This window comes from Calidris pugnax, unplaced genomic scaffold (assembly GCF_001431845.1).
Source record: "Calidris pugnax isolate Ruff unplaced genomic scaffold, ASM143184v1 scaffold38, whole genome shotgun sequence".
Classification (NCBI taxonomy): Eukaryota; Metazoa; Chordata; class Aves; order Charadriiformes; family Scolopacidae; genus Calidris; species Calidris pugnax.
The window spans coordinates 1,378,784-1,387,649 of NW_015090995.1; the positions used below are offsets into that span (position 1 = coordinate 1,378,784).

Sequence of the window (8,866 nt, forward strand, 5' to 3'; positions counted from 1 at the left end):
AGTTCTGAGCTTGGCAGTTCCTGGGTGGAATTATTCTTTGCTAGAACATGGAGAGTGCCAGGGGCCGCGAAACAGCTCAGAAATCCCAGGAGAAGCTGATGACCCCCCTGGAAATGGGATCCCCCAAAGTGCTGTTGATTATCTACTCCATTATTTAAAGCTTTGGTCACGCTGAGGCGGTTCAGAAGCAACGGCATGGTGCAGATAACGACGGACAGCACAGAATAATTTAGCTGAATGATTAAACTGCTGTCAGGAGTGGTTGGCTCATGCCTGGAAAAGCAGATGCATTTGGGATCCTGCTGCCTGCTCGCATCTTGGTGGCGGTTTCCAGAAAATGTGGGAGAAAAGAGTGGCCAAGAGTTAAACACCAGAGCCCTCCTGGACACGTGGGAGCAGATGAGGTTGGGTTTCTCCGGGCTTTGCTTTGCCTGGAGGGGAGACAAAGCCAAAGCAGAGCAGGAGAAGGGCAGCTCCAGGCACTGGTTTGAAACCAGAGGCTGTTTGTGGGGCCTGGGCACAGGAAGGCAGAGGTTTTGTCAGCTGTGTTCCCTGTGATGCATATTAAAATACAGCTAATGGATCAGCAGGGCTGTTTCCTCTCCCCGCTGGGCTCTGTCACTGCCGAGCCTGAGGACACCCCGATCATCTTCTCTGCTTCTCTGCTGGTTTTAAAGCAAGGACTTAAGCCACCCCCATTCCAGCAAATCCTGTTGAGTGGCAGAGGAGTCCACAGGATGGTGGGGAGGGAAAGGGAAGGATGGGGAGGCTTCGCTGGGGCTGCAGCTGCTGAAGTGATGATGGAGAGGCAGTTGCCCATAAATAATGTACAACTCAGGTTGGGACGGAGGACAGGGCAGCCCAAAGAGGTACCCACCACTAATCAAACATGATAGCCCTTCCCACTCCAGCCTGGGGAGCAGGAGGGGATGCTGGGTGCTTAAAATTGCCAGTGATGGCCCAGGAAAAGCAGCACCACAGCACCGACCCGTGCCCAAACCCCATCCCATCAAACCCAATCCCCCTCCGACACTGGCAGGGACTGACCCCTGCCCAGAGCAGCCCTGTCCTGCGTGGCAGCTGGAGATGGGATTTAAAACATCCAGAACCCAGGGAAACACCCCCTAATTCTGTTTACAGGGCTCAGCTACTCATTTCCGAAGCTGATGAATGAACACGGTCAAAATATTTAGAGGGGGAAGCTACAGGAGCTTGGGTTGGTAAAAGATGGGCTGCTTTGGTGGGGCTCAGGTCCTGCTGGAACCCTCCCGTGGTCCACAGCAGCGGCAGAGCTGCCCCAGCTCCACAGCTGCTTACGCAAGAAGCAGGAGGAGACCGCGTGGGTCTTTAGTGATGCAGCATCTGGAAAGGAGGAGAATTGCTGCTACGTGACCAGCGAGCCACGGAGAGCAGCTCAGGAGCCAAGAGGGAGGGCAAAGAATAGAACAACTCAGCATCTACTGCGGGATTAGAAAATAGATTCAAGGAAAAAGCTTCGCGGCCGCCCGCTCAGGACATCAGGCATTTTGTCTCTGCAAGACATTTCGAAATAATCACATTCCTCTTTTAATGCAAGTTACAGTCACATTTTGCATGAGGACGTCTGCCTTCGCAGCAGTCTTTGCCAAGGCAGGAAGGTGCTCAGGTTGATTGTAGCCCCCTGCCCCTGGGTGATGCTGTTTGTCCCAGGAAATGCCCTGAGTGGGGTTTGGGGAGAGGAGGGGGATCACAGGCAGGGGGGTCACCATACAGCCCCAGCTCCCCCGAGACATGACCAGCAGAAGAACAAATATTATTTAAATGCCCACAAAAGGCTTTTTGTGAGGTTTTTTTTTTTTGTTTTTTTTTTTTTTCTTGCCTTGAAGGAAATGGGGTCCCCTGCCCCGGGAGCCCCCTGCGGATGCAGCCCCAGCCCCAGGCTCAGCCCGGCGTGGGCTCTCCCCGGCCATATGAAAGACATCACCCCTCCTCTGCATCCCACCCGGGGTTGGGTTACCCTGTAGTAATTCACTTACAGTTAGCAAACGATAAATCCTTGCACAGTTGGTTGAGAAATCTGGGCTAAGAAGGTATGGAAGTGTATTATTAAATCCAAATGGCTCTGCAGCCCAAGCCTGTCTTACTCACTTCTTAGCAAAATTAACAATATCACGGGGCATGATAAAGTGCAGGGCTGTAATTGCTGTTCCCCAAATACACCTTAAATAAAGTGATAGCTTTTTCGGTGAGGTTTTTAGCCTGATGTTAACTGAAATCTCCAGTATTTTTCTTCCGTTTCAGTGTAACTCCTTAAAGTCCTGTCCTTTTCTGTTCAGGGTGGCTGGTGGCAGGATGGGGACTTCAGAGGGAGCCTGGGGCTGTCCCTGACACTGGTACCAATCACAGCTTCGCAAAGCAATTTGGAGGGGGGGCTTTTTTTTGGGTTTTTTTTTTTTGTTTTTTTTTTTTCTCTTGCCTTGAAGGAAATGGTGTCCCCTGCCACGGGAGCCACCTGCGGATGCAGCCCCAGCCCCAGGCTCAGCCCGGCGTGGGCTCTCCCCGGCCATATGAAAGACATCACCCCTCCTCTGCATCCCACCCGGGGTTGGGTTACCCTGTAGTAATTCACTTACAGTTAGCAAACGATAAATCCTTGCACAGTTGGTTGAGAAATCTGGGCTAAGAAGGTATGGAAGTGTATTATTAAATCCAAATGGCTCTGCAGCCCAAGCCTGTCTTACTCACTTCTTAGCAAAATTAACAATATCACGGGGCATGATAAAGTGCAGGGCTGTAATTGCTGTTCCCCAAATACACCTTAAATAAAGTGATAGCTTTTTCGGTGAGGTTTTTAGCCTGATGTTAACTGAAATCTCCAGTATTTTTCTTCCGTTTCAGTGTAACTCCTTAAAGTCCTGTCCTTTTCTGTTCAGGGTGGCTGGTGGCAGGATGGGGACTTCAGAGGGAGCCTGGGGCTGTCCCTGACACTGGTACCAATCACAGCTTCGCAAAGCAATTTGGAGGGGGAGGCTGCAACCTCTGTGGCAATAAGAATCCTTTAAAAGGTGAATTTCAGACAACAGCACTAGCTTTAAGATACGCTCAACAGGCATCGTGCAGGTGGGACCATGAGTCCCTCAGCTTCCAGATGCGGGATGCTCAGAGGTGCCTCCTCCATTTCTCATGGCCAGGAAGAGACGTGTGAGCCAGCCCTTGGTGGGTCTGTTCCTCACAGCCAGCATCATGCTCAAGTGAGCTGCTGCCATCAGCCAGCTATAATACAGAGCGGAAAAGAGCAGAAAGCTGCTAAGTCCTGACATTTGCCCCTTATCATCAGACATTTGTGCTGGCTTATGACTTTCTGTTTATCTCCCAGCTGAGCTGCTGGCTGTGTCACTAAGCAGTAACCTTATCTGTTCAGCCCGTCCAAAAATAGTCCGGGTTCAGGTCAGCACAAAGACAATCATATTTTGGCCTTTGCTTCAGAGGGAGATAAAGACTCGAGGATGAAAACCCAGTGACTCTGTTGGCTCTGACTTGCAGTGAAAATGCCTGTTGGTCTGACTTGTTCATCCTCATCTATGTCCGCATTTTAGTCACACAGATGCAATCACTTCCCTCGGCCTGGATGACTTCTTCAGAGGCTGAGGGTCTGCCAGGAGCCCAGTGCAGCCCCCAGAAACCATCAGAGCTCCTCACTAGCTTGAGTGGAGTGACCTACTCAAGGTGGCAGGGGTGTGAATCCCATGAGCACCAGGGCTTTGGTAACAGCTTTGCTCCACAATGTCAGAAAGAGAAAGGAAAGAAAAAGTATGAACTGGCTCTTTGCTTCCATATTTTCATTAAATATTCTGGTTCTGCTGACACACAATGAATGAAAAATATGAATCAAGGTGATCCGTCCTGTAAAACACCCACTCTCTGGCCAGATCTCAATCCGTGCCCCATCCAGACTTGCTAAGAGGCTTGGAAGGATTTAGGTTAACTTTTTAAGATCTGTTTTTGCCAGCCTCTGTGTCTTTTGGCTTGGCTTAGGTCCAGAAGGAGCCCTGATGAAGGCACTGGATGGAGCGTGTGTTTCCAAGGACGGTGGCGAAAGGATGTGGCCTCAAGTTTGTTTGCCAGCTTTTGGCATAAGTAGCCTGTATCTGCAGGCTGAGGAGCTGCACTCTTGGGTCCTGGATGGCAACGGGTCCTTCTGCACACATTTATCATGCAGGGAATTTCACTCACATCAGAAATCCCAGGGACTTCTGTGGGTCATCCTGCATGAGCAAGGCTGCCTGAATGAAAAAATGATTGTGGATTTGGGATGTCACCGAGGTGGCTGCTGGTTTTCTGGGATTTCTGGGAATCAGGTTCAATCCTGATGTGGTGACTTTCGTATGATGTGACCGAGTCACATCACGGCTGATGCCACTCCAGTGTGTTTTTCATAGAAAACATCCATATTAGGGGTTGATGCAGGTGATGTTGGGTTTTCTATCTGTAAATCATTGCTTTGTGCAGCTCCGTCCTGCAGTGCTCCTGGTCCACACCTGGCCAGCCCCCTGAGCACCTGAATTATTTTAAACATATGGTAAAGCCCATCTCCCTTCAGCAAAGCACTGACCCACGTGCTTCACTTTTAGCTTAAATTCACAGGGCTGTATCTTAAATCGATGGGGACATTCAATCAATTGGATTTTTTCCTTCGTAAGGACTGTAGGGCCAGAATTTAATAGGGAAAGTCAGGGGGGTTTCTCCTAAAGACTTCGTTTATAAAAATGAATATTATAGCATTGTTTTCAAGCTTATTAACTGTGTCATACTGTTATTACTTTCAGTCATTTTTTTAGAAAACAAATAAACAGCAAGTATTTGTCAGTCTCAGCAATAAACTATAGTGGCAGCAAACTTAATCTGGTGTTAATTAGGCTTGTGGAAAACTAAATCAAGCATCAGAAACCACAGATTATTTTAGGCTTCCTCTAGCATAAACACAAAGGCTTGAGGATCCATAACATATTATTTTTGTTGACAGTTTTCCACTTTTCCCCCAATTTATTTCATGTATCGGATAGGCTGCTCCTTGATTGCTTTTAGCTCTGTCTTCTTTTGGCCTCGGTGTGGCAGTTTGTTAATCCTTCCTATTTTTGTGTATTTAAGCAGGATTACAAACTTCAAATACATTGTAAAAGGAACCTGTATACAATCTTTCAAAATCACTTAAGTGGGCCAATGACAGAAGTACCAGACTTGCAAGCAAATACAGAACATTTCGGAAATCATCCCCAGTGTTTATTTATAAGCCATTTTTAATTACTCAGCAGGAATGAATGAAAGAACTAGAAAATGGAAAACGACAGAGGGTTTTGCATTAAGTTACAGCTCACGGAGAACAAGGGAGTGATCGCTGTGCTTTCAAGTCTAGATGGTTTTGGTGTATAATTATGCTCTGCCGGTTTATCGACAAGCTAATAAAATTAAACTGTGACCTATTTTGCAAATAGCACTGGGATCTCTTGCAAGGCTCCGCGGGGCACAGAGCCATAGCAGATGTCTCCATCTGGGGAGCAGCAGGTAAAAGAGATGGGTAAGTCACAGAAAACTCACTGAACGATGAATTTAGGGCCACAGAGGGTGAGGGAGCTCACTCAGCCACAAAGCCAAGATGAGGGTGCCCACGTTCACCCTCAGCACCCGCATCCGGCAAGGTGGAGCTGAGTCAAGGACATCACAGGGGGCAAGAAGAGCACCCAGAGCTCCCTAAATCCGTATGAAATGGGAACCACGAAGCTTCAGAGCGGGGCTGCAAAGAAAACGGAGCTGGCAGTAACTTGGTCAGAAACCATCAGGCTGCTGGGCCGTAACGTGGTTAGGATTTCTTCAAGCTGCTTCCCAAGCTTCAGCCTCCAAAGCCATCCTTGCACCCGTGGCTGGAATTTGTGGCACGTGCCACTCCCTGAAGGACCATCTTGCCAGCAAGTGTTCTTCTGGGAAGGATCATTAGTGTGGTACTTTAAAATAAGTGCAGACACAGCAGTTATTCAGGGATTTCAGCAGCTCCCAGCTGCTGGCTGTAGGCTCAGGAGCAATTTGGTGATGCTGTGACACCATATTGAGGACAGGGACAGTTGCAGAAGACAGCTTGAGCAAGGTTGGGGTGGTGGGTTTCCTCTAGATACAGGACTCCCTGCCCTAACAGGACAGACATCCCTTTGGAAAAACTCTGTCCATTCCCAGCATCAAACCAGAATGTTTTGTGGATTGATCCCAGGGCCGAAGTGACGGAGCAGGCACACGAAGTGTTGGTGTATGTCAAAGTGTCCCTGGAGCTGCATCCCTGGGACTTCCATGGCTGCAGCATCACACAGTGACACACAAAACAGGGCACATGGTGTCACAGGAATTCAAGGATCAGTAAATGGGAAAAAAGCATATAAAATTCCAGTTTACATGAGACTGATGAATAATTAATCAGTAACAAATAAAAGAAAAAAAAAAACATACATGAAAGAAACTCAATCTTCTTTCTAAAATCCCGACTCAGCAGACGAAGATGAAGAGCAGCACGTCCCCACCAAATATGAGATGAGCCCACAAAGATTTGTTCTGACCATTAAGGCACAAGGATGGGAAATCTCTTACAGATGACGGTGGTTTACTCAACAGCTTGAACACATTCCTTGTCTCGTTATTCAGCAGCGAAGCTGGAGGTCAACCTGTCTCAGACGAGCTGACGTGTTGTGCAGACAGATGGAGCAAAGTTCTCCACAAGCTGCTGTGACCAGCTGGGAGAGCACACCGGTTAGAAACCAAAATTCAGTGCTTGCTGTGCTTACATGTTTTATTTATCATTTATAAGTAAGTGTATGGTTCTGACAAGTGCCATTTAAAGCTTGCTCATTCCCAAAAGTAGGGAGTCAATACCGTGTCTCCTTGTTCAATGAGTTTTCCTACCAGGCTGGAGGGTGAATGAGATTAGTGCCAACAAATCCAGGAGGAATCCCAATTTACCACCTCTGAGGAGAGGCAACGGCTACCCTCAAACTGCCAGGGCACCATGGTTTCTCTTCTGGCTTCCTCCAAGCCCTCTCTTCTTCCTTCCCCTCCAGCATCACCTGAACCAACTCCAGATGGGATTCATCTCATCTGTTACCAAATACCACGAGTGTAAACATCATCTGAATTAGATGTTCTGAATGTTCAGATGTTCAGATGTATCTGGGAAACATATATTACGCATACACCTTCACCTGGGCATGGTTTTCTTTGCAATTCAGTCTGTAAGACATTTGGGTGAAGCAACAGTGGGTTGGGAATAATAACAAGCGGTGGGGCAATTTTTCGCCTTAAGCAATATCCAATTTCTGAGGCTGCTGCTTCCTTGCTTATTTAAAAAAGACTTGCGGGTATTAAACCTGGGGAGTGCACTGAGGGGAAATCTCAGCACAGATAGTTATTTCCCCTTTCTCAGTGCCAAAACCCCAGTTTCAGGATAGCCCAAAACGGGGAGTTACAAGGATATATCTACAACAGCCCTATGTACACCGTACATTAACACACTCAGACACCACCAGCACCACCAGTACAGACCCCACTTTCCCCCAGTGTTGATCCTTCCTTGAGTTTCTATTCCCATAAAAGTTAATATTAGAATGCCTGAGAAAGAACGAAGCGTTCATTTATCGGGACAAGATGGTTTTCAAGCTGATTTGCATTAATTTTGAAAGTAAGAATTTTTTTCTTTTTGTTCCCGTTTCTTTCCAGGAAAAACTGAAGTCATACGAGAGCAAACCCTGCCTTGCCTGGTTTTGATCACTTGGCATATTTAGAACCAAACTCCTCAAAGTAAATATTTCCTATGAAGGTCATTAAGGGTGCGACCAACATGTAAGGAGCAGCAACAGGAAAATACTGCTTTAAACCTAATACCACATCATGCTGCATTCACTAGTTACTTGACATTGTAGCTGGAACAGGAAAAAATAAAAAAGGCATGGGGCAGAATGATATTTCAGCTTGTCAAATGCTTCTGAATCAGTACAATTACCCCCTTCCCCCCCCCCCAAAAAAAAATTGCAATAGTTGTCCATGTGTTTAGCAAAGGCAGGAGCTGCCTGTGTGCTCTTTACTGGCTGGGTGCAGGAAAGGAGGAGGGTCAGAAAGCTCGTGCTCAGCTCCTCACCATGCCAGAAGTTGGCATGGGTACCCGAGATGCCGTTTCTGGGATGATGCCTTGCTCCCTGCATCACACAAGAAAAATAATAATTTTACCAGGATAAAGAGAAATAATAATTTTACCAGGACAGCCCAATCCTGGAGCTGCATCATCACCTCCCAGGTGGCAGGGCCAGGAGGTCCCAGGGCTACCTGGCTGGTTGGGGTGGACGAGCAGGCAGGGAGCACCCACGGATGCCAGCCACTCCTGCCAGCCACTCCTGCCCAGGACGTGCTCTGGGAAACTTGCCAGCTCCCACATGCTAAAAACCGGCCTTATTTTATATTTAGCAAATAAAAAAAAAAGAAGATGACGCATTCCCACATGGTGCTGGAGGAAGGAAGATAAGGCAGCCATCCCCCCTCCTCCCCGCAGCACAAGGAAAGCCATTGCTTTATCTGGAGGAGGCAGGGCTGCCCAGCTCCTGCTCCCAGGAGGCACGGTGCCAGGGATGGGTTTTTTTAAGAAATAACACAGCAGTTTCACTGCAGAGAGAGTGGCCAAATGGCCCTGGGCGCGAGCAAAGTGATGCCCACCCTGGCCAGGCTTCAGCGCTTCGCTGGCTGGTTACACCTTCCCACTTGTAAACCAGCTTTTTAATTAGAATTTCTGCTAACACATCAAAAATAATTCATAGTAATAATAATAATAATAATAACAATTTTGCTGCGCTTCGCACCATGG

The 8,866-nt window shown here is 47.7% G+C and overlaps 1 long non-coding RNA gene across 1 annotated transcript; it reads right to left on the minus strand.

Annotated features, from left to right (window-relative positions):
* Positions 1-5,228: 5,228 nt before the first annotated feature.
* LOC106895540 lies at positions 5,229-8,431 on the minus strand. The gene is made up of 2 exons (XR_001413441.1): positions 8,266-8,431; positions 5,229-6,752 (listed from the first exon to the last, which is right to left on the minus strand). It is a non-coding gene; the product is annotated as an uncharacterized LOC106895540 (long non-coding RNA).
* Between the last annotated feature and the right edge of the window lie 435 nt (positions 8,432-8,866).